At 35.9% G+C, this 25709-nt stretch overlaps 1 pseudogene; it reads left to right on the plus strand.

The window, feature by feature from the left end:
• The first annotated feature begins 2929 nt into the window (after positions 1 to 2929).
• Positions 2930 to 25323, plus strand: LOC131148205 (peroxidase P7-like; annotated as a pseudogene).
• Positions 25324 to 25709: the final 386 nt, after the last annotated feature.

Here is a 25709-nt window from a genome sequence, read left to right on the forward strand (position 1 = left end):
TTCATGCCACATAATGCTGAATAAAATCATACATTCTATACTGAAATCATATTTTTTGGCATTTTATACTAAGAACATACATTCTAGTGTAATAGTCATATTTTCCCAAACATACATTTTCTTAGTGATACTCACATATAATACATGTTTTCTAAACATAAATCTACTAATAATTTCATAGTAATTTTCATGGAAAATTTACTGCTTTAGTTTATTCCCTTACTTGACAACTGAAAAGTCCCTATGAATTTTTGGTATTACACCCGTAGAATTCCCCGTTCAACACCTTGAAATCAAAATCTCTCAGAACTAAAGTTTAGTATTTCTTCGTATGCAACATTTCCTATAACTATGGAAATACTAAATTTTGAATAGAAAGCATTACATTGAATTTGGGATGAATCCCAAGGTGGCTCCACCGAAGATCCACTTCGGTAGATTTGCAAAGAAACTTCTCAAGATTATCGTGGTGACTTCAGATCATCAAACCAGCGTTAATCCGGCCCGAAATCTTAGAGAGAAGGAAGGAGGGATGAATTGAGGAGAGAGAGAGAGAGAGAGAGAGGAGTTCTCGTATAATTTTGGGCCAAAAATGAGGTTTAGACCTATTTATACACTGGCCTTTGTCGACGAGCCACGTCACTTCGTCGACGAGATCAAGAAGGAAATTCATCGACGAATGTTTATTTCCTCATCAATGAAATTAAGACCTACGATGAATCCCCTCGGTATCTTCTCGTCAACAAGGAAGTAAGCATTCATCGACGAATTTCCTTCTTGACCTCGTCAACGAAGTGACGTGGCTCGTCGATGAAGGCCAGTGTATAAATAGGTCTAAACCTCATTTTTCGTCGAAAATCATGCAAGAACTCCTCTCTCTCTTCTCAATTCGTCCCTTTTTCCTTCTCTCTAAGATTTCAGGCCGGATTTACACCGATTCAACGATCTGAAGCCACCACGACACTCCTAGGAAGATTCTCTACAAATCTACTAAAGTGCATCGTCGATGGAGCTACCTTGGGATAATCCCAAATTCAAGGTAAGACATTTATTCAAAACTTGGTCTTTCCATAGTTATAGGAAATGTTGTATACGAAGAAATACTAAAGTTTAGTTTTAAGAGATGTTGATTTCAGGGTGTTGAATGGCGAATTCTACGGGTGTAAGACAAGAATGTCATAGGGACTTTTCAGTTGTCAGGTAAGGGAATAAACTAAAGCAATAATTTTTTTTGGAAAATTATTACAAAATTATTAGTAGATTTATGTTCAGAAAGCATGTATTATATGTGAGTATCATTAAGAAAATGTATATTTGGGAAAATACTACTATTACACTAGAATGTATGTTTTTAGTATAAAATGCCAAAAAATATGATTTCAGTATAGAATGTATGATTTTATTCAGCATTGTGTGGCATGAATATTATTTTTATGCAAATTATATGATTTCAAGGTAATTTTGTAAGTAAAGTATATTTTAGTGATTTTCGGAGATTATGAAATAATGCAGTACATTGATTTTAAAATACATGATAAACGAATTATTTATTTAGATAAATATGTATGAAATGTTTGGTGCAAGGCTGTGATTGATAGCCGGTGCAAGGTCATGTAGTATGTATGATTTTGGTGCAAGGCCGCAGATATGAGAGTAATCGGTGCAAGGCCGCATTTACCTATGTTATTATAGAAAATGCTATTAATCTATTTACATTAAACGGTATATTATCATGTATTATATGTTATCAGAACCCGGATGATAGTTCATTTTAGTTTGAGGAGCACGGTACCATAGCTATACAAATTAGATTATTACAGTGCAGACTTGTGTTAACCGCCCCTGCAAGTAGAGGGGGTGGGAGATGGATAGTCGATGTAGTTTTTAGTGTAGAGTTGTAGACGGACGCCTGGCTGTTCGGACTAGGATGTGGTGGACCCATCGTACTTACAGACATTTTTGACTCAGCAGTGGTCGGCCACCCATTGTCGAGTCCAGCCTTCAGGCTGCACACCCCGTAATGGGGGGTAATACATGACATCAACTAGCTATACTTCCTGGGTAAATTTCAATATTATTAATTATATCAGACAATTCATGAATAGTATGATTTATGAGAATTATGAAATTATATGTTTACTCAGTTATGTTATGATCAATGTTTTCTAGTATGTGAAATGTACTGTATATTTAGTATAGCATTAAATATTCATGTTGCCACACAACTGTATTTAGTTTATTTTCCCTTACTGAGAGATGTCTTACCCTAACTTAAATAATTTTTAGGAAACCCAAATATACTAGCGGATCAAGGCCACCGTTGAGTTAGTTGTGCTAACCATGCTAGAAGGGTAAGTTTTGAACTAGGATCAAGAGATTTTTGTTGTGGGGTCCTGTATATATTGGATGGTTTGGGGATTGTATATAAACACAGTACTATTGTGGATTGTAGTTAACTCTGGTATTATGCACTATAATGTTTGGTGAATGTAATTTATTTTACTGCTGCTTAGGTTTCCGCTGTGTATGTCAAGTGTGTCCCCATTACCCATGCGTTCGGGTTGACTATATCATATGTGATTATTATATAATAAGGTATGCAGGTCATTATAGTTTGGTATTAGACCCTAGGTTGCATGGTTCTGTAGACTCTAGAATGCAGCGGTAATGGTACCAAAGAATAGGATAAAGGAATTTGAAGTCTGGTTTTGTAGTCTAGATGCAGGACTTCTGTGATGGTTTGTGTGATTTTCCTGGGGTGACGATTTCAGGAAAGCCATGTTAAACTATCGTCAGATTGGGTATCTAGGTTGTAGGATTGAACTTTGAATTAAGATCAAAATTGATGAATTAGTTAAGGATATATTATACTAGTTAGATGATATGCTATGGAGATAGGGTCCTAAATTAAGTTTATTGTCTTTTTAGGATGGACCCTGGAGGCAGTAGCGCGCATGCTAGTGGTAATGAGGGTGTTGGGCCCTCAAGCGCTATGGGTGGTGATTCAGATGCAGTTTTACGCAACATGGCACAACAAGTCATGACTGAAATTGCCATGAGTTCCAGAGAGCTGGGTGGTTTGTCGGCAGGTCAGGATAGCTCGATTGAGAAATTCATTAAGATGAATCCTACGGTTTCTCATAGGGAACTGATCCTGCTGTTGTTGAAAACTAGATGCAAGAGACTGAGAATGTATTTATAGTATTACGGTGTACTGAGGAGTAGAGGGTACTGTTCGCTACATATAAACTGACTGGAGAGACTGAGAGATGGTGGATGGCGGTGAAACTCCTAAAGCAGCAGAGGATAGTTCCTATTGAGGTGACATGGGAGCGGTTTAAGGAGATATTCTTTGATAGGTATTTTCCAGCCTCGTTCAAGGAAGCTAAGATTGAAGAGTTCTTGATCTTGAAGTAGGGACAGCTGACGGTGCAGTAGTATGCGGCGAGGTTTATTGAATTATCTCGCTTCGCCCCTTACATTATTCAAAATGAGGCAAAAAAGGTACGACATTTTGAAAGAGGTCTGAGGAGAGAAATATATAAGTAGGTGTCAATATTGAAGTTGCAGGATTTTACTGAGTTAGTAGATTGGGCCACTATAGAAGAAATTTAAGAGCAGTTGGAGGCTATCAGGCGCCACGTGGAGGCTAGCATAGGAATATGACTCCAACCGGGGATTTTTCTTTGACATCGGGTGATGCTAAGGTAGCCAGCGATGTGGTGACAGGTATGGTTAGTGTGTTTTCATTTAAATTCATTGCATTATTTGATTCAGGTGCCGCACACTCATTTGTGTCTTTGGGGTGTATTAAACTATGTAGAGCAGAAACATAGTTATTAGATGTTGAACTGTTAGTGACTACACTGACTAGGTCAATAGTGAGGTGTAGTGAGGTGTAGTAAGGTGCTTCGTGGCTGTCCAGCTAATATTCAGGGGATAATTTTATCAGTTGATTTGATAGTGCTGGATATGGATGGGTTTGATTTCATATTCGGCATGGATTGGCTAGCAGCTAACTTTGCTAGTATAGATTGTCATTCTAGAGAAGTGATACTTAGACCCCTAGGAAGACCAGAATTCAAATTTATAAGGTTGCGAGTGCAATCTCCCCTCAGTTAGTTTCAGCTATTCAGGCGAGGAGACTGCTCCTGAGTGGTTGTTAGGGATTTGTGGCTTTTGTGAAGGAAATATTAGGGAGTGAATTGAAGCACGCTAGTATGCCAGTAGTGAAAGAAATTTTAGGTTCTTTTCCAGATGAATTACCAGGTTTGTCACATGATCGTGAGGTAGATTTTCTGATTGATCTGTTCCAGGTACAGCGCTGATCTCTAAAGCACCTTATCAAATGGAGCCAGCTGAATTGGTAGAATTAAAAGATTAGTTGCAAAATTTGCTTAATAAGGTATTTATACGGTTTAGTGTATCTACGTGGGGGGGCTCCAATATTATTTGTGAAGAAAAATGACAGGCTTGTAAGGATGTGTATAGATTATAAGGAGATTAATAAAGTGACAATTAAGAACAAGTATCCTCTACCCCATAAAGATGATTTATTTGATCAACTCCAGGGTACACGAGTATATTCTTAAATTGACCTCAGATCAGGCTATCATCAGGTGAAAGTGAGAGCAGAAGTTATATCAATGACGGTCTTCAGGACCAGGTATGAGCATTATGAGTTTCTTGTTATGTCGTTTCATCTGACGAATGCTCTTGCAATATTCATGTATTTAATGAATAGGATTTACCATATGTTGATTAAGGTGTAATCCCAAGAGTGGGGTGAATTGGATATTAAAAGCAATTAAGCCACTTAATTTCCTTTTACACACTTCTTATAAAATTTACCAACTACTTCTTGTTGTTCAATTATGTATATGTGTGACAATCCTATCTATGCATGCAATATACTCAATTTAAATACAATGCGGCAAACAAAGAGTAGAGGGAAGAGGGAAGACAAACGCGATTTTACGAGGTTCAGCCAACTTGGCCTACGTCCTCGCCTTGAGCAACCACTCAAGGATTCACTAAAAACCCTGCTCCTTAAAGTGGGAAGGAGCTTACCTTGCAAACCGCTGCTTATAAGAGGTACAGCTCCCTCCTTATCCGCTACTCACAAGAGGCACAGCTTCCTTCTCACACCCGGTTCACAACCCGAACCGTATTTACAATAAAATATGAAAATAACACTCAAAAAAATGCTTCTAACAAAAGCTTGTGAGTACAATTCAATTCCCTAGCACATTAACTTATGATATAACTTGAAGCTCGTAAATGTATGAAAACGATAAACTTGTTTTAATTATGATATACTTGAGCACACAAATCCCTATTTAATCAAAAACTCCCAAGTGAAAATATATTTGAAATGCTTTGGAGTCAACTAGGGTTCTTGATTCACTTTGTAAAGATGCACAAGTATATTTGAAGTTAACTAGTAAAAACAAAACTTTGTCTTGAATACAAACACAATAAACTCACAGAGTTTCTTTCAAAATTCAATCTTTCCACCAAACTAGGTTTTTCAATAAAAAATGTCCTATGAACAAAATATATATGTTTATATACTATTTGAATCCAAAAATCAATGAACCAAGCTAACAAGACTTTCTCACAAAATGATTTTTACAAAAATCAACTTTTATATGTGTATGTACACTCAAGATCAAAAGCTCTTTCTAAAGATACTCAAGAGAACACAGGAAGTGATGAGAGATTCTTGAGAAATAAAAACTTGAAAGATCAAACCTCACTAGACGATTGAGGTACAGTTGAAAGAGATAATGAAACCTCTTTGATTTGCCGAAGAGATTTGCCCAATGAAGATGGAAGGAATGCAGAAAAATCAGCTCTAAGGTTCAAGTCTTGCAATAAGATGTATATTTTTCTTGTTGTGTGTCTTAGCTCAGTTCTAGGGTTTAGATCTTCATAATATATAGTATATTACCCTTAGAATTAATCTCAACCTTTGGATCAATAAGATAGCTCGCGTGGTTTTTTAATAAAGAACTGATTTTTAGGCTCTCCTGCGAGTTCAGGCAACCGAACTCGACTTTAGGTTCCTGAAGTGTCAACTTCATATGCCAAAGGTTCCAAGGTCAGGCAACCGAGGTACCTCTGACAGGTTCTAACTTTCCCATTTAATTCTTCAGGCAACTAAACTTAATCTTCAGGCTATCGAAGTAATTCTTCAGGCTACTGAGGTTTGAGTTCAAGCGGCCAAAGTCCCCATTTTCTCAAATTTTCATTCTTTATTAAAAATCTGCTTGGCTCCTTTTTTTGGGTCTTTCATAAAACATATTTTTCATGATTTTGAAAACATTTCAAGGTCCATGAGAGTTTCCTAATGATGTACATGAAATGCATGAATCCTAAAACCATTCTAAGTTATAATGAGCCTCAAATTAAATCATACGAAAATGTAAGTACATGAGTTCTAAATACCCTTTCCCAAGATATTCTTGAACTTTGCCGCTTGCATCTTGATTCTCGTACTCTTTGAGTTCCATGGATCTTGCCAAGATTTGTTTACTTTCCGTGCATGCTTAGTGTAAGTCCTATTCACAAACTCAATGTACAGATCAAATATCAAGTGATTTTTCATTATCAAAACAAGAATGGACTCGTAGAGTCAACAATCTCCCCCTTTTTTATGATGACAAATGCACGAGCAAAAAAAATATATATATATATAATGGGTTACGCATAACAAGGCTCCCCCTCAATTAATGCATCAAATATTCAATGAATGACAATATGCTTATGTTCATACACAAAGTGTTGAGCCTGAATCCAAATGAAATATGAAATATGCTCATAATAAATGTAATATGCAAATTAGTTTCTCCCTTTGAATATCTCACCCTTTGCAAATTAGTTTTACCAAGACTCTTTGCATCCATTTTATTATTTTTGCTTTTCTAGATTTTCTCCTCCTTTTGACATCAACAAAAAAATGTAAACAAATAAAGCATGAGTAGATGCAACCTTATGTTCTTCTCCCCTTAGAGATCTTAAGGTTTTGAATGTATCCAAATGTTGATACCAAATATTAATAATATGCACTTCCATGTGAATAAGTTGTAAGAGTTGTAGCTCCCCCTAAATTACATCATCTAACATGATTCTAAGCAACCTCTCGACTATGCATGAGACCTAATTCACGTCTAATTTGTATAAATCTATCCTCTGCAAGTGGTTTCGTGAATATATTGGCCCATTGTTCATCCGTGCATACAAACTCAAGTCTTACATCCCCTTTTTGTACATACTCACAAAGAAAGTGATGTCGTATTTCTATGTGCTTAGTTCGTGAATGTAATATGGGATTCTTTGAGATATTTATTGCACTCGTATTATCGCTTCTTATGGGAATTGTTTCATAGCTTAATCCAAAATCCTTCAGTTGTTGCTTCATGTAAAGCATTTGAGCACAACAACTACCTGCCACTATGTATTCAGCTTCAGCTGTGGAAAGAGCGACTGAATTTTGTTTCTTGGAAAACCAAGAGACCAAGGAGTGTCCTAAGAAGTGACAAGTACCACTAGTGCTCTTCCTATCCACTTTACTACCCGCATAATCATCATTTGAATAACTAAGAATCTCGAATGATGTGTGCTTAGGATACCATAACCCAATGTCCATGGTTCCTATCAAATATCTAAGTATACGTTTAACAGCTAGCAAGTGAGACTCTTTTGGTGCAGACTGAAATCTTGGCAACAAACATACGCTAAACATTATATCTAGTTTATTGGCAGTCAAGTATAACAAGCTACCTATCATTCCACGATATTGTTTGACATCTACTGGTATACCTTGTTCAGCTTTATCTAATTTCAATGAAGTGCTCATAGGTTTACCTAGTATTTTTCCGTCTTCCATGTTAAACTTTTTGAGTAGGTCTCTAATGTACTTTGATTGATTTATGAATATTCCATGAGTTGCTTGTTTAATCTGAAGTCCTAGGAAGAAGTTTAGTTCACCCATCATGCACATTTCAAATTCATTTTGCATTGTATTGGCAAATTCATTACACAATTCTTTTTCGGTAGCACCAAAGATGATGTCATCTACATATACTTGCACTAGGAGAATATCATCCTTCTTAGCCTTTATGAACAGGATTGTATCTATCTTTCCTCTTATAAATCCATTTTCTAATAGAAAACCGCTTAGCCTTTCATACCATGCTCTAGGAGCTTGCTTTAAACTGTACAAGGCTTTCGTCAGTCTATAAACATGATCTGGATTCTTATGATTTTCGAAGCCTGGGGGTTGTTCTACATACACTTCTTCATTTATGTAACCATTTAAAAATGCGCTTTTGACGTCCATTCGATATAGCTTAAAATCCTTAAAGGTTGCATATGCTAATAGCATTCGTATGGCTTCCATCCTAGCTATAGGGGCAAATGTTTCTTCAAAATCTATACCTTCTTATTGGTTATATCCCTGAGCCACTAATCTAGCCTTATTTCTCACAACTATTCCATTTTCATCTTTCTTATTCTTATATATCCATTTAGTCCCTATGATTGACTTATCCTCTGGTCTGGGAACTAAAGTCCATACTCTATTTCTTTCAAGTTGATTTAATTCCTATTGCATGGATAGCACCCAAGATTCATCCTCTATAGCTTCACTCACATTCCTAGGTTCCTCTTGTGAGAAAAATGCAAAATGACTAACCATGTTCCTAAGAGAGGAGCGAGTGGCTACTCCACGTAATGGTTCTCCTATTATTTGATCTATGGGATGATTCTTTATGTATTTCCATTCTTTGGGTGGTGCATTTACCTCAGTTGTAGTTTCTTCAATTTCAATGGCTGGTTCTCTAAGTTTATTTTTATTTTCTGAATCATTCTCAATTGATAGTTCTTTTAGTTCCTTGTTTAATTCAAGTTCATCTTCATCAATTCTTTTAAGGAAGGGATTTGTCTCATTGAACACTACATGAATAGATTCTATGACCGTCAATGTTCGTTTATTATATACTCTATAGGCTTTACTATCTAAGGCATACCCTAGGAAGATACCTTCATCAGATTACATCGAATTTTCCTAAATGCTCATTGTCTCTAAGCACAAAACACTTACAGCCTTTATCACATAGTTGACTTATGCTCAATAAATTGTGCTTTAGACCTTCAACTAATAAAACATCATCAATAATGAGTGAGGAATCATTACCAACTTTACCGACACCTGTGTTCCTTCCCTTAGCATTATCTCCAAAAGTAACATACCCTTCATCCTTGAGTGTGAAGGATGTGAATTTTGATTTGTCTCTGGTCATGTGATGTGAGCATCCGCTATCCATATACCATCTATCTTTTGAAGATGTGGATCTTAAGCAAATCTGTAAGACACAATAAAACAACTAGCTTTGGTACCTACATTGTCTTGGGTCCAGGAGGGTTAGTGCTAGTTTGACCTTTCACCTTCCATACTCTCTTAATTTTTACATCTTTATTTTTTAAAGGACAATCAAATTGTATGTGACCCAACCTCCTACATTTAAAACATGTAGTATATCTATAATGATTCTTAGTTGGAACAAATGACTTTGATTCTTTTGTGAAATACCCCATGTAAAGTTGTCTTTTCTTTATATTTTCTTTACCATTAAAATCGAGCCCTTCTTTTTCCAGAGAATTTCTTTGAGATCCTAAGAGCTTTTCAAAATTGTTTTGTCCTTCAGTAAATTGACAGATAATTTCAAATTTTTCTTTCAAGTCCTTTTCTAACTCCTCAATTTTTAACTCTTTATCCTTTATGAAAGATGCATGGAATTCATTTTGGTGTTCAACAAGATTTGAAGTTCTTTGACTTTGCTTCTTAACTCAGAAATTTTCTTTGTTTTCTTCTCAAGCATTTTATTAGTGTATAGGTATTCTTATTTCAGTTCATCATATGACATCATATCATTTTCATTTTCAGATTCACTAGAGTAGTATGAAGATGATGAACGAGATGATTGTACCTCAAAGTCATCATGTGCCATTAGACACAGATTGGCAACCTCGTCGTCGCTAGATTTAGATTCTGAACTGCTAGTGCTGTGTGTATTCCAGCCAACTTTCAACACCTTCTTCTTTTTCTTTGAAGCTTTTATGAGTTTGGGGCACTTGGGCTTGATGTGTCCAACTTCTCAGCAATTGTAGCATGTTGGTGGATCCTCCTTCTTTTTCTTCATGCTTTGCTCTCCTCTTTCCAATTTAGAGTTTCGAAATTTTCTGTTGAACTTTTTGTTCTTCTTTAAGAACTTTCCGAACTTCTTTGTTAGCAAGGCCATGTCATCATCCGTTTCGAAATCGCTTCCTTCACTTGAGTAGCTTGATGATGCCTTAAATGCAGTGACCTTCTTAGCTTTGCTTTGTTCATTTTTCCTCTCGTTTATCGCCAGCTCATAGGTGATAAGTGATCCAATGAGTTCGTCTACCGACATCTCCTTGAGATTTCTCCCTTCTTCTATTGCAGTAGCTTTAGCTTCCCACATTGGAGGTAATCCCCTGAGTATTTTCTTGATCAACTCATAAGAAGGGTAAGTTTTTCCAAGAGTATTTAAAGAGTTAATGATGCGTGTGAATCTAGTGTACATGGATTGTATGGATTCATCAACGGTCATTTTAAATGCTTCATATTCACTAGTGAGCATGTCTATCCTACTATCCTTTACTTCCTTAGTGCCTTCATATGTAACTTCTAATTTTTCCCAAACTTCTTTAGCTGAGTTACATGTCATTACCCTATTAAATTCATTGACATCTAGTGCACATAAAAGTATATTCATGGCAGTGGCATTACTTTGAACTGACTTCCAATCCTCTTCAGTATATTCATCTTCAGTTTTAGGTACATTAATCTTATCAATTACTTTCATGGGAATGTGATTTCCCTTAGTCACAATTTTCCAAACCTTCCAATCTACGTTCAGTAGATATATGCTCATCCTACATTTCCAATAGGTGTAATTTACACCACAAAAAATGGGTGGTCTAGTGGATGAGTGTCCCTCACCAAAGGGAGTTGCACCAATGTGTGCCATGTGATTCTTTTACAAATTAACTATCAAGTCTAAGTAAACCCGCTTTGATACCAAATGTTGATTAAGGTGTAATCCCAAGAGGGGGGTGAATTGGATATTAAAAACAATTAAGCCACTTAATTTCCTTTTACACACTTCTTATAAAATTTACCAACTGCTTCTTGTTGTTCAATTATATATGTGTGTGACAATCCTATCTATGCATGCAATATACTTAATTTAAATACAACGTGGAAAATAAAGAGTAAAGGGAAGAGGGAAGACAAACGCGATTTTACGAGGTTCAGCCGACTTGGCCTTCGTCCTCGCCTTGAGCAACCACTCAAGGATTCACTAAAAACCCTGCTCCTTAAAGTGGGACAGAGCTTCCCTTACAAACCGCTACTTACAAGAGGTACAACTCCCTTCTTATCCGCTACTCACAAAAGGCACAGCTTCCTCCTCACACCCCGTTCACAACCCGAACCGTGTTTACAATAAAATCTGAAACTAACACTCAAAACAATGCTTCTAACAAAAGCTTGTAAGTACAATTCAATTCCCTAGCGCATTAACTTATGATATAACTTGAAGCTCATGAATGTATGAAAATGATAAACTCGTTTTATGTATGATATGCTTGAGCACACAAATCCTTATTTAATCAAAAACTCCCAAGTGAAAATATATTTGAAATGCTTTGGAGTCAACTAGGGTTCTTGATTCACTTTGTAAAGATGCACAAGTATATTTGAAGTTAACTAGTAAAAACAAAACTTTGTCTTGAATACAAACACAATAAACTCACAGAGTTTCTTTCAAAATTCAATCTTTCCACCAAACTAGGTTTTTCAATAAAAAAGGTCCTATGAACAAAATATGTATATGTTTATATACTTTTTGAATCCAAAAATCAATGAACCAAGCTAACAAGACTTTCTCACAAAATGATTTTTACAAAAATCAACTTTTATATGTGTATGTACACTCAAGATCAAAAGCTCTTTCTAAAGATACTCAAGAGAGACACAAGAAGTGATGAGAGGTTCTTGAGAAATAAAAACTTGAAAGATTAAACCTCACTAGACGATTGAGGTACAGTTGAAAGAGAGAATGAAACCCCTTTGATTTGCCGAAGAGATTTGCCCAATGAAGATGGAAGGAGTGCAGAAAAATCAGCTCTAAGGTTCAAGTCTTGCAATAAGATGTATATTTTTCTTCTTGTGTGTCTTAGCTCAGTTCTAGGGTTTAGATCTTCATAATATATAGTATATTACCCTTAGAATTAATCTCAATCGTTGGATCAATAAGATAGCTCGCGTGTTTTTTTAATAAAGAACTGATTTTTAGGCTTTCCCGCGAGTTCAAGCAACCGAACACGACTTCAGGCTCCTGAAGTGTCAACTTCAGGCGCCAGAGGTTCCAAGGTCAGGCGACCGAGGTACCTCTGCCAGGTTCTGTCTTTCCCATTTAATTCTTCAGGTGACTAAACTTAATCTTCAGGCTATCGAAGTAATTTTTCAGGCTACTGACGTTTGAGTTCAGGCGACTGAAGTCCCCATTTTCTCAAATTTTCATTCTTAATTAAAAATCTGCTTGGCTCCTTTTTTGGGTCTTTCATAAAACATATTTTTCATGATTTTGAAAACATTTCAAGGTCCATGAGAGTTCCTAGTGATGTACATGAAATGCATGAATCCTAAAACCATTCTAAGTTATAAGGAGCCTCAAATTAAATCATACAAAAATGTAAGTACATGAGTTCTAAATACCCTTTCCCAAGATATTCTTGAACTTTGCCACTTGCATCTTGATTCTCGTACTCTTTGAGTTCCATGGATCTTGCCAAGATTTGTTTACTTTCCGTGCATGCTTAGTGTAAGTCCTGTTCACAAACTCAATGCATAGATCAAATATCAAGTGATTTGTCATTATCAAAACAAGATTGGACTCGTAGAGTCAACACCATCCATATCTAGGCCAGTTTGTTGTTTTTATTGGTGATGTATTGGTCTCTTCGAGGAACTATAAGGAGCATAAGATGCATTTGAGGCAAATTTTGCAGACACTCGGGGAAAAGAAGTTGTACGCTAAGTTCAGTAAATGTTAATTCTAGCTCGAGAAAGTTATGTTTTTTGGGCATGTTATCTCAGGGGATAGAATTTCTATGGATCATAGTCAAATTGATGCGGTAGTGAATTGGGCTAAAACAAGGAACGTCTAGGAGATGAGGAGTTTCTTGGGATTAGCTGGATATTACCGTCGTTTTGTTGAAAGATTCTCAGTGTTATCAAGACCTCTAATATAACTGACTAGGAAGAACGTCTATTTTGAATGGGATGACAGTTGTGAGCAAAGTTTTCAGGAATTGAAATAGGGACTTGTCACGGCACTAGTGTTGATCATCCCGTCAAGGGGTGAGGGTTATACTATCTGCAGTAATGAGTCCTTGAAGGGACTTAGTTGTGTATTGATGCAGCATGACGGGGTAGTAGCGTATACTTCTAAGCAACTGAAAGAGTATGAGAAGAACTACCCTAGCCATGATCTTGAATTAACTGCAGTAGTACATGCATTAAAAATTTGGATGCATTATCTGTATGGTGAGCAATGTGAAATTTTCTCCGACCATAAGAGTCTAAGGTACTTCTTCACTCAGAAGGAATTGAATATGAGACAGAGATGGTGGTTGGAGCTAATTAAATATTTTGATTGCACTATTAATTACTACCCAGGAAAAGCAAATGTTGTAGCTGATGCACTAAGCCGGAAGTCTGTAAGATCAGCGATGGCAGCTATGGAAATTTAGTATCCAATTATAATGGATCTGAGAGACTTGACATAGAATTAGTCGAGGGTGATTCTCAGGCATGTATTGCCAGTTTAGTGGTACATCCTACTCTATAAGAATGGATTAAAGCGGCACAGAAAGAAGATCCAGAATTAGCAGAAGTGATGGTTAGAGTATATACTGGACAGCGAGAGGAATTCTGTTTTTCAAATTATGGAGCCCTGCAGTTCTGTTCCAGATTATGTGTTCCTGCTGATGTTGTAATCAGGAAGACCATTCTAGAAGAGGCTCACAGATCTTCGTGCACAGGTCATCCTAGCAGCACGAAAATGTATAGGGATCTACGAGAGTTTTATTGGTGGAGCGGTATAAAGAAAGAGATCGCTGAATATGTAGCGCAGTGTTTGAAGTGCCACCAGGTAAAAGCTGAGCACCAGAGGCCGGTAGGTCAGTTGCAGCCGCTATTTATCCTAGAGTGGAAGTGGTATCATATATCCATGGATTTTGTTTCAGGGCTACCGTCGGCATTGCATGAACAAAATGCAATTTGGATGATTGTAAATCATTTGACTAAGACCGCCTATTTCTATCCTATCAAGATCAGCTAATCCCTTATCCATTTGGCGGAGATTTATATTCAGGAGATAGTCCGTTCTCACAGAGTGCCTGTGTCTATTGTGTCAAATCAAGACCCGTGTTTCACGCCCCATTTTTTGGAGAATCTTCTATGAAGCTTTAGGGTCTCAGTTATCTTTTAGCACAACATTCCATCCCCAGTAAAATGGGCCGACTGAGAGGACGATTCAGATATTAGAAGATATGTTTCGAGCATGTGTATTGGACTTTGGAGGTAGTTGGACTCAGTCCATGCCAATGGTTGAGTTTTGGTATAATAACATCTATAAGGCTAGCATTGGCATAACACTGTTTGAGGCACTCTACAGCAGGAAATGTCAATCTCCTTTATATTGGGACGAAATGGTTAAGCGGCGAGTTGTGGCACCAGAAGTGCAACAAGCGTACGATAAGGTTTGGCTCATTACAGATAGAATCAGTGCAACTCGCGAGTTGTGGGACCAGAGTTAGTGCAACAAGCGTACAATAAGGTTTTTCTCATTAGAGAAAGAATCAGTGCAACTCAGGGCCGACAAAAGAGCTACGCTGATAACCACCATAAGAAATTTGAATTTGATAGTGGTGACCATGTATTTTTAAAGATAGCTCTGTTAAAAGGAGTTATGAGGTTTGGAAAGAAGGGTAAACTTAGCACTAGGTTTATTGGCCTGTTTGAGATTCTAGAGAAAGTGGGGTCGGTTGCCTACATGTTAGCTTTACCACCTATATTTTCTGGGATACACGACGTATTTCACATTTCCATATTGAGGAAATACGTCCTGGACCCTTCTCATGTAATCATTTATGGTGAATTAGAGCTTAATGATTTACTATTTTATGAGGAGGTACCAGTACAAATTTTGGATAGAAAGGAAAAGGAATTGCGTAATAAGAAGATTCCTCTGGTAAAGGTTCTATGGAGAAATCATGCTATAGAAGAGGCTTCTTAGGAGCTTGTGGAACAGATCAGACAAAAATACCCACAATTCTTCCAAGAAGTTCATTCATAGCCAGAGAAGTGTAAGTAATTATATAGTATTTCTTTTGCAGGTACTTGTAGTAATTTAATTAGTAAGTAATATTTTAGTTTTGGAAAAATTTTATTATATAAATGTAATCTCCCAGAACATGGAATGTAATCACGGTATTCCTCCGTCATAAGTGAGGTTAAGTAATAAAATAAGTAGACCGTTTATTTATAAAGGGAGAGGATGTAAAAGGCTTCTACTCTACTTGTTTAAGATAGCAGGGTTAGTGGAATCCTTGGGGGGTATACCCAAGGTGGGGACATAGGTAGTATTGGCTGAACCTTGATAACAAATCTGTGTGTCATTCTCTCTCTATCTTATTTAAATTCCTACACTTAAATTTCAACATGTGTATGAATGTTTGTTTAATGTCATAATTATTTGCTTACACGCATTTTATTTAAATAAATTTTACTGCGCACATGTATGTTTACTTTCACCATTAAATTATTTTACATACACGTGTGTACATTGAATGGGATACGATATGTGATGAATCGGCAAAAATTTTTAATTTAGTTGAAAATTTTTTAAAACCCAATTCACCCCCCCTCCTCTTGGGATCATATCAATTCCAACAATTGGTATCAGAGCTCAGTTGAAATAAGTTTGACTGTTATTTGCATAAAGATTGTAACAACTCATATTTCAGGGTATCCCCGCTTATTTCAGGGTATCCCAGCTTTGTCAAGTCTTTGCATATCCTCTTCTAGTTTATTGTGTAGATTTTATGGTTTGAAATTTCAAAATGATTTTGTAAAATCAATTATTTGGAGGATTTGGAATGTATTTGTGAATGTCATCATATCCCACTGAAAAATGATTTTAAAAAATGCATAATTTCCCAAAATTTGAAAATGAAATAAATTTGCATGACATGTGTTTTAATGCATATCATTTGTGTGCTATGCATACTTTTTCTGTGCCTTGGTCACTAATGCGTTTGCAAGTTTTTATCTTTCTATGTGCTAAGGATTTTGGGAATCATAAGGATTTTGAAAAATTGAGAGAGAAAAAGTCACCACTCCAAGCTCAAACGTTTAAGAAGGAGTAAGCTGGAAAGGTACATATTTATCCTCCTTTTACTTTATTATACATTTCATGCCATGATTCATGATGTCTATATTATGTAAAATATTATTTGAATCATGTAAACTTATTTTTGATTGCATACCATCTTATGAGGTGCACTTAAGAAGAAAATTTTATTAATACTCATAAGATTTTTGAAATTGTTGTAAATAGGGTTCGAATGCCTTAAATGCTTAAATAGTGTATAATGCTTAAAATTCTTGACCATAATACACCCTATTGTTATACTAAGAACCCTAAGAAAATCTAGCCAATATGTGAGCTTTAATGACCTTATCCAATCCAATCTTAATATATATATATATATATATATATATATATATATATATATACATATAATTATGATTGGTTAATATATGATAATATTGGCTAGTGCATGCTCATATCATTATCAGCTTTTGAATTAAACCTCACAAGCATGTTTAAATAAATCTCATTCAATTGGACCAAATGTTTTTGTTGGCCCAGTTGAGCATCTAGAGGGGGGTGAATAGACATTTCTCACGGATATGCAACTTTTCTACAAACACAAAAATCTTGTCAAGAACAAGTGCATAAAATCATAGTGTAAAGATGCAGCAAATCGCAATAACAGTATAAAAGAGATATGAGAGAAGAGAAACTTAACACGGAGATATTTACGTGGTTCAAAACCCCACCTACGTCCACATCTTGAGACCAACTCAAGGATTTCCAAAATCCACTATATGATCCTCCTTCAGGAGGAGAAGCCAATACACACAACTACTCACAAAGAGCTTTCAACAAGGTACGCAGTTAGAGATAACCTATAATGGCTCACAGAGGGCCTTTCTACACAAGTAGTTGATGGGAGGTGAATACAATATAAAATGCTCCCTTAAAGCTGAGTATCACCACAATATCCTCACACTATGTCCTTTTTCAATGGAGTGAAACAAAAGCAAGAGCAGCAAGAAGAGGGCAAGTGAGTGTATGAGCAAACCCTAGAATGAAAGCACAAATAAATGATCTTGATACAAAATGAACTTTCCTAGTGAGAAGTAAATGTAATAACTCTTATTTAAACACAAAATGGGCGAGAAGGGTGCTGGAGAGCCATTGGGCATTTATTGATGTAAGACAAGGGTCAAATTAGTCATTCTGCTGCATTTAATGAACACTACAGCCCAACATTTGTCGATAAAATATGCATCTCCTCGACAAGCTCTTCAGTAAATTCATCGACGAAGCCTTGTGTTCGTCGATGAGTTACTGGTTTTGAATTCAGACAAGTCTAGGTTTTTATTCGTTGACGAGAACCCTGTGTTCGTCGATAAATTCTTCAATACATTCGTCAACGACACCCTGTGTTCATCGACGAGTTTCTGGTTCTGAATTTAGGTGCCTCTCGGTTTCTTTTCGTCTACGAGAACCCTATGTTGGTCAACGAAGGTCTGTGTTATACTCGTCGACGAAGCCCTGTGTTTTTCAACGAGTCCCTTCTTACTTCTTTAGAAAATTTTCTTTTAAGTTCTAAGAAGGTCCTTGTCCGTTTAAGGGTTTCTTTAGACACTTTTAATAGCTTTACTTGTTTATGTTGTGTGTGTGTGATATGCCCATTTCTTGCTCTTAATTTTGAGTCACTCCATATACAAGGGATTTACAAAATAGTCTCTCTCACTTTCACACTCATCCTTTAGACCACTTGTATATTGTGTAGAGTCTATGAATGCTTTGAGTGGCTATACTTTTGGTCATGTCCCAAATTGCTTCTGACTGATTTGAAACTTGTTGGTTCTGATGCCATTTTGTGCAGCTGATCATGACTTAGAGAAAAAGGTTAGTAGCCTTAAAGAACTGCTAATGGGTTGTTGTCATCAAAACATAGTAGGAATGAAAGACCCTTAACTACTTGATCTAAGAGTTTTAATTGTTCTAATATTTTTTATGTTATATATGCCTAAATTTAAAAATCTCAAATGTAGCATGATTTATCCATCACACAAATGTAGGGGTTTAGGAAATTTATATTCTATACATTTTATAACCCTAAACTCATTATTAAGCTTAAAATATTAATCATTTTCAAATGCATATGTAGCATATTCGTTGTTAGATTTTATAGATTAGAGCTGAGCATAAAATGATGAAAATTGAGATCATAAGATAAAATGCTTAGGTTGTTTAATTAAGGGGGAGTTCTTTAAAATTCATCTAATGAACGGTTTTAGTCTGTGCTTATATTTTCTGGATTATTTGTTGTTGAGCTGAATGCAGATATCCATTTGTGCTAAATGAATATATTTTCTAATGAATGGATATATGTACATATATATATATATATATATATTAATTTGATCTACTTTGAGTTGAATGCCACTATTCATCACTTGTTATATCTTCGTATGAATAGTTTATATTTTATTTAATATACTCATTGAACTACTGATTGCATATTTGTATTGAATGTCTCTTGCATGGTGGATACAGTAACGAGAATTGCATGTTGGTAGTGGATATAGGTTCTCGCATGCTTAAACCTTTTTTTTTAATTGTCTGCATGAATCTATCAAATTTCATGTACATAAAAAATTGGGAAAATGTTCAATTTATAGACGAAATGCTACCAAAATTTGGGTAGAATTTTTCCTATAATTAAACCATGTATTAGGATAGATAATTTAATACATGCTAAAATATTTTTGAAAGGATGAATGAATCATAAAGCAGAGAACTAGGTACAGGAGATAAAGGAGATTATGGTTGTACCAGACTGCATGGAAGAGCAAAAGGTCTGTTATGCTACATTTAAAATGATAGGAGAGGCAAAGCACTGGTGGCTTTCTACAAAACTGCTAGAGGATCAGAGGGTGGTAAAAATAGCTCTTACCTAGGAGAGATTCAAGGAGCTATTCTTTGGTAGATATTTTCCTTCATCTGTCAGAGATGAGAAGATTGAGGAATTCACTAATCTGACCCAGGGGGATATGATGGTTGTGGAGTATGCGGCTAAATTTATGGAACTCTGGAATTTTGCTCCATTTCTGGTCCCAAATGAAGTAAGGAAAACCTGGAAATTTGAGAAAGGCCTGAGGCGTAGGATCTACAACTTGGTGGTCGGGTTTCAGGTCCAAAATTTTTCATAATTAGTCAACAAGGCCTCAATGTTGTAGAAGAGTATTCAAAGCAGCACTGAGACTTCAAAGCAGAACAAGAGACCTGCACCATCTAGTTTTCAGTACAAGGCCAGTCAAGGATCAGCGAGGAAAGGGAAGGAAATGGTATGCTCTGTATGTCCGAAGTGTAATAAGAGGCATAAGGGCGAATGCTAATATGACACTTCGAATTGCTTCAGGTGCAATAAGCCAAAGCATATCAGGAAGGATTATCAGGAACCATTGTCTATGGTATCTATTCAGAATTGGATCGAAGGAAGCAGTAGGTGCCGCTTGGAAGGGGTGTTCCACCCCAGCTATACACACTCCGAGCTGAGGAGGATGCCATCAGAGAAGCAAGTATGGGTTTATATTTAAGATAGTAATGATTTAAGGATTGAATGATTTATATGATGATTTGCATGTTGAGTTCTTATGATGATAGCTTGTAAATGAATTTAAAGATGATTAGTTAGTAAAATTTTGAGGACGAAATTTCTTAAGGAGGGGAGAATATAATGACTCAAAAATTTAAATAATTAGAAAATATGATAAATGAAATGGATTAATGGGTAATAAGGGGAAGAGGAAGAATTTTTAAGAAGAATAGCAGACCTCGTCAACGAATGTCCTGTATTCGTCGACGAGTGTCCTTCTAAAGCTCGTCGACGAACTCTGTTCCTCGTCGATGAGGGAATCCCGATAGAGAATTTTGAAGCTTTGAATTTTATCGACGAAGGTATGTTCTCGTCGACAAAGTCTCTACAGAACCTCGTCAACGAATCCACATGTCTTGTTGGTGAAGCCCTACCTAAAAATAGGTTGTTCTTCATTTTCAGCAAGAATTCGCGAACTCTCTCTCTCTAAAACAGTCTCCCAGCCTTCTCTCTTCGATTTCAGGCCAATTTTGACCTAGTTTGACAATCCAGAACCACTACGAGGTTCGTAGGATCATTCTCTGCAAGGCTATAGGAGCTGATCGTTGGGTTGAGAGGTTTGGGAAACATCCCAAAATTAGGGTAAGTGAATTAGGGATTTCCTTAATGAATGTTGTTATTTGGAGTCTAGGAAATAATAAATAAGTGTTTTATTAAGATTTGAGTTAGTTGGAATTTATTTTAATTAAAATAGGATTTTTGGTTAAAGGTCCAAGTGAACGCTGCGGGCATCAGTTCGGGGATCCTGCCAGCGTAGTTCAGGTAAGGGGGGAATTTATGTATTAAATTAGGTTTTCATGAATTAAAATGGATTATGTGTTATTTATCTATATATGTTTTTATGTGGGTTTGAAATGCCAATCATGAAAACTATGTTTTCTAAGCCTAGGAATGTTTATATAACTATGTATATGTGAAAGTAAACGGATGAAAGTGAAAAGTAATTTATGAGGAATTATATAAGAAATGAAATGTATTTTTAGCATATAAATGTTAAATATGGGTTGGTTTATTTTACAGGAGTAAGTATGAATTTTAATGCTAAACTGTGTGACATGAGATTTTGTGCAAATATATGTTAAATGTATGAGATGCAGGTTAAGTAAGTAAAGTATTATGAATAAAATATGACATGAACTATGTTGCCTGTGTTTGTTAAATGCCACCATGTAAATGTAAGACAACTGAAAGACAGCCATGTTAGTAGATTCTAGCGCATTTCTATGTGGACTAACTGATGACAAGTAAAAGGAGCTGTGTTAGCATATTCTAGTGCATTTCTATGTGGACTAACTGATGATGGCTAAAGACTAGTTGTAGTACAAAGTAATGAAATGAAAATATTATGCAATGAAATGACAATGGAATGACCATGGAATGAAATGACAAATATAAATGATGTAAATGGGAAAGCGTCACTTAAAGTGAAATGAAATGCAATGCTTAAGTTAAGAACATGAACAGATGTGTATGATTGAATAATGACAGAAAGGAATAAAATATTATGATATTAGAAGTACCTATGTACATAGAACATGATGTGATTGGGCGGGGCGTACTCTTTGCCTGAGGGCTTATCGAGTAAGGCGAGTGCACTAGTAACTTCAGATGTGGTAGTAGCTGCATAACGTACTAGGGCAGAGGGAACCTACTTGTATAGGCGGGTAGATTTTCCTATCCTTAGGGCCTTTGCTGGTAAACTGTTGTTGAACGGCATGAGTATGAGATCAATTTAACACTTGAGGGTTTACTGAATAAGGTGAGTGCCCTGGTATGCTTCAATAGTGACCTTCGGGTTGCCTAAGTATCAAAGCAGAGGGGTGCTACTTGTATGGGCGGGTAATCACCCCTATCCCTAGGTAATCTCGTGGGTTAATCCTTTGCATGTGTTTGATTAGGTTTCAAGAATGTTTTCAATAATACGTTAATGATTTGCAAATGTATTTAAAATGATATTTATATACCGCATGTTAGTCACACATTATTTTAATATGTATATTTTTTCCCTTACTGAGATGTGTCTCACCCAAATATGAATGTTTCTTTTTCAGGACATCCTCGAGGTCGGGCTTAGGAGCTCGAGTGTATTTTAGCATTTTTGAAGACTATAAAAGAAAGAGTATATGTTGATAATACTTTGGGAAAAGTAAATATTTATGTTTTATGTCTTTATATTTTAAGTCTGTTGAGTATGAAATGGTTGTGAAAATACTAAAATGTTCTAGGAGTTATGTAGATTTATGGTAATCCAGGTAATGGATGATTACTATGGATTATAGATAGGAATTACTAAACTATGGTATTATGGTATTATATGTATGGAGATTATGTTTATGTTTTCCGCTGCAAATATTATGAATTATGGATTATCAGGATTTTATCAAGTTTAATGCACCAAACCCGGGATTAAGCGTTCGGGGCGTTACATTTTTAATATTAATTCGTTTTAGATATATGTTGTACTTTGCAAACCTTTAAAGACAATTGAGGATTTTAATTAGTTGTGTTAAATTTTAGTGAGGTAAGAGAAGAGACTATTGGGGAGTGTCTCACTTGATTTCATCACCAACTTGCTTGGATTTGGGGACATAGGGTTTATATTTATGGTTATAAAACATGTTTTCAGAGTCTCATACTTTTATACACACAGAAGTACTATTTGATTGAGGAGACAGCATAATTATTCTTCAAGTATATCATGAAGTATTGGGGTGTTCCCCAAGATATTGTTAGTAACCAACACATGAGATTCATAGGGAATTTATAGAAAAAATGTATTATAATCCTCCATTTATAACTTGACATCTCTTCAAGCTACCATCCACAAATAGATGGAAAAATAGAGAGATTCAACAAACTATAAAGAAGTAATTACACCATTTTGTCACAGTCGATTAGAAGAATTGGATGTGGCTAGTCAATGTGGCTTATTTCATTTCAATGACCAAAAGAGCTTAACAACCAATAAGAGTCTTTTTAAGCTTGTAATAGGCTAGCAGTTGCTTTTACCACAAACAACAGATGAGTCATAGAGGAGAAAGAGTCCAAAATCATATATCGTCACCAAATAATGGAGACAAAACACAAAGATTGCCAGAGCTTGTTTAGGGAGGTCTTCCAAGTAGATGAAGAAGTAGGCAAATCAAGGGAGAATATCATTGCACATCATTGTCGATGACTTGGTGCTTGTTAAGCTCCATCCAAAACATATCAAGTCACTATGAGGTTGAGATAGGAGATTGCTTTACAAATATAAGGACTGGTATCCATCTTGGCTAAATTTAGGAAGGCTTATTTTAAGTTTGATTCTCTATCTTGGATGAAAGTCCATCTTGTATTTCACATCACTTGCCTTAAGCTATTCGGTACCGACTCAAAGATTCAAGTAAGTCAGTCATCAAGGGACCAATGAAGAGAACACAATCTAATAGGAGAGAAGTTGAAGTCATCCTAGCAAACAATAAGTTCAAACCATCAAGAAAATAGTGGAATGAGTTCTTAATTAGTGAAGTTGAAAGGTCTTGGAGAATGAGTTCTTAATAAGTTCAAACTTTCTACTTATTCTATTTTCGTATGCCCAATAATTACTAATGTTGTGTTTGTTAGGAGAATGAGTTTTGAGCCCAAGATTTGGATTAATATGAATTTTAACAAAATTTATTATAATTTTGTAGTATATTTTTTTAGTTTCTAGATAGCAAAATTCAAATTTAAAGACAGAAATCTAAATTATCAAACATAGGCAGGTAACTTCTCATACTGTATCCAATCTTGTCCTGAGTAAACAAAATAGTGAATATCGTGTGTTAGACTATTGATGAATGTAGGGTTCACTCCACTATCTTTTCAAGACAAGAGTCGGGATATAAAGCTTGGGAAACGTACATTTAATATTATATTATTAATGTCATTTGATGTGGTGTAGGGTTGTGATGGATCAATTTTGTTAGACGACTCGACCACCATTCAAAGTGAAAAGAATGCATTGCCAAATGTAAATTTAGTGAGGGGTTTCGAGGTTATCGATGCCATCAAAAGTCAAGTGGAGGCTGCTTGCAGTGCTACTGTATCATGTGCAGACATAGTAGCTCTTGCTGCGCGAGAAGGAGTTCATGCGGTTAGTAATGATGTTCGATGTATACTTGCATGGACATATAACTACTACATCCTACATAGAAGATTTGCATGCATGCAAAAGTTTTCATCATTTAACATGTTTGATGATTTTATTTTATTCACTCATTGTCAGACAAATTCTTTATATGGTTATATGGTCGATTAATAAATTTTTCAATTTGTAAATTACATAAGGTTTGGTAATGTTTTTTACCTCCTTAATTTAAGCTCATGTATGTCGAACACTATTGGACTTGAAAAGTGAAAAACCACAATTCTCTGTGATATTAAGTACGTTTAATATATGCAGGAGGTGAGGTTAATCTACAAACACTTTGATCAAACAAGCTTCAACGCATTAATTCACCAAAAATATAAGTTCATCAATTACTTCTTGCTAGAAATGTCCTCTTTATATATATATATATATATATATATATATATATATATATTAAAATTGAAAAGCACCTTTCTCACTTATATAATATTTCATCATTGCAAAATTAATTCTTTTTTTTTTTCTTGTAGTTGGGAGGGCCTTTATGGACGGTGCTGCTTGGCAGGAGAGATTCACTAATAGCCAACCTTAGTGGAGCTAATACAGATCTCCCTTCACCATTGTCTAACCTTCCAACCCTAGTCTCTGCATTCCAAGCCAAAGGTCTAAACCTCCACAACTTGACAACACTCTCCGGAGCTCACACGATAGGCCAAGCTCGGTGCATCACATTTTGAGGGCGAATATACAACGAAACCAACATCAATTCTAACTTTGCCGCTACTCATCAAGCAACTTGCCCGGCGACTGCAGGCAACGGCGATAACAACTTAGCTCCACTTGACGTACGGACCTCAGCCCAAGCTTTTGACAATGCATACTATCAAAACCTTTTGACTCAGAGAGGACTTCTTCATTCAAACCAGGTGCTCTTCAGTACTGTTGGGTTGCAGACCGTTCAGGTTTTGACTTATAGCCTTAGCAGTACAATTTTCTTTAGGGATTTTATAGCTTCCATGGTGAAGATGGGTAATATTAGCCCCCTCACTGGAGCTAATGGGGAGATTAGAAGAAACTGCAGGCTGGTTAACTAGCTAGCTAGCTTTTTTGCAATGTGGATCACTAGCTAGTTAAAAATGTCTTGGAACTAATCATGCATTAAATCTCTTGTCAACTTTTTTTTGTTCTTTCCTTTTAAAGCCAATTAAGGTTTCAAAAGTTCATCCTATGTAGCAGAATAATCATTTTGTTTTGAATTGAAGAAATGGTTTACTTTTCTGATATGGTATATCTACACACTTCTCTTCTTAGACAATATTGGACACTTCCAATGGCCTCCACAAGGTTTGCATACAATAATACACTATTAACTAATGGAAAAGAATGGAGTAAATTTTGTCTTTACGAATTTTTTTTTTATTCCATTCTCTTCGAGCATACATATTATTGCATGACCTCATTGAGGTGGCACTTGCATATA

This window comes from Malania oleifera, chromosome 2, assembly GCF_029873635.1.
Source record: "Malania oleifera isolate guangnan ecotype guangnan chromosome 2, ASM2987363v1, whole genome shotgun sequence".
Taxonomy (NCBI): Eukaryota; Viridiplantae; Streptophyta; class Magnoliopsida; order Santalales; family Ximeniaceae; genus Malania; species Malania oleifera.